Source organism: Lipotes vexillifer, unplaced genomic scaffold, assembly GCF_000442215.2.
Source record: "Lipotes vexillifer unplaced genomic scaffold, Lipotes_vexillifer_v1.1 scaffold382, whole genome shotgun sequence".
NCBI classification, from domain to species: domain Eukaryota; kingdom Metazoa; phylum Chordata; class Mammalia; order Artiodactyla; family Lipotidae; genus Lipotes; species Lipotes vexillifer.
The window spans coordinates 3,973,859-3,974,745 of NW_006780611.1; positions in this window are offsets into that span (position 1 = coordinate 3,973,859).

Sequence of the window (887 nt, forward strand, 5' to 3'; positions counted from 1 at the left end):
TCGGGTCTCGGCTGGTCCTCAGGGACCAAGTGCTTCCCAGTTCCATCCACTCGTCCAAGAGGCGTCCAGGTCCGTAGACACTCGGAGCGCGACAGGAGCCTGGCCAGGACAGCGCTTAGGCAGAGGGTCACCGTCCTGCCCTCTCGGAACAGACTGGGCTTTGGCCAGCAGCAGGGTCTGCCCGCCCGGGTGCCCACTGCCCAGGACCGAACCAAGTCAGACCTCTCCCGTATGCGAGGCACCGCGGTGGTTCTGACCTCGCGCTCTGGGCACCGGACGTGAATACTGAGCCTGGCACTGCAGACGAGGTGGTGCAGACTGAGGGGACCGGGGGCGGTGGGGAGAGCCGTTAGGGAGTCCTTGGGGTGGGAGCCTGCCACACAGCCAGGGAAGCCCCCATAACCTCCTCCTATCCCTCGCCGTCATGGTGCTGAGCCAAACAGCTTCTGTAGGAGGTCGTCCGAGCCACCGCCCTGCGTCTGTCTGTCCCTTCCCTGTCCCTGCTTTGAGTAAGCGCCACTGGCAGCGGTAGTGACAGGTGTCGGGGGACCCTGGGCGCTGGAGGAGGGTCCGATCGAGGCCTGCGGCCTTGGCAGAGGTGCCTGGGCTAAGGGTGTGGCCCTGGTGGACCCCGTGTGGATAACTGCTGGGGGGTAGGGTAAGCGTGCCCAGAACGGGTGGGTGGTCTCTCCCTCCCCCACTGGAAACTGGAAGCCGAGTGGCTACCACAGCTTGAATCGGCCATTCCCCCCGGCCCCCCACCCTTGCGGGCGCAGAGGAGCGACCGGCTCCTCCGCAGGTGTCCCTTCGGTGCCGCACCCTCCCCCGCGCGGCCCCCCTCCCCGCGCACCCAACCCCTTTCCTCCCTCCCAGCCCCGGGCTGGCGA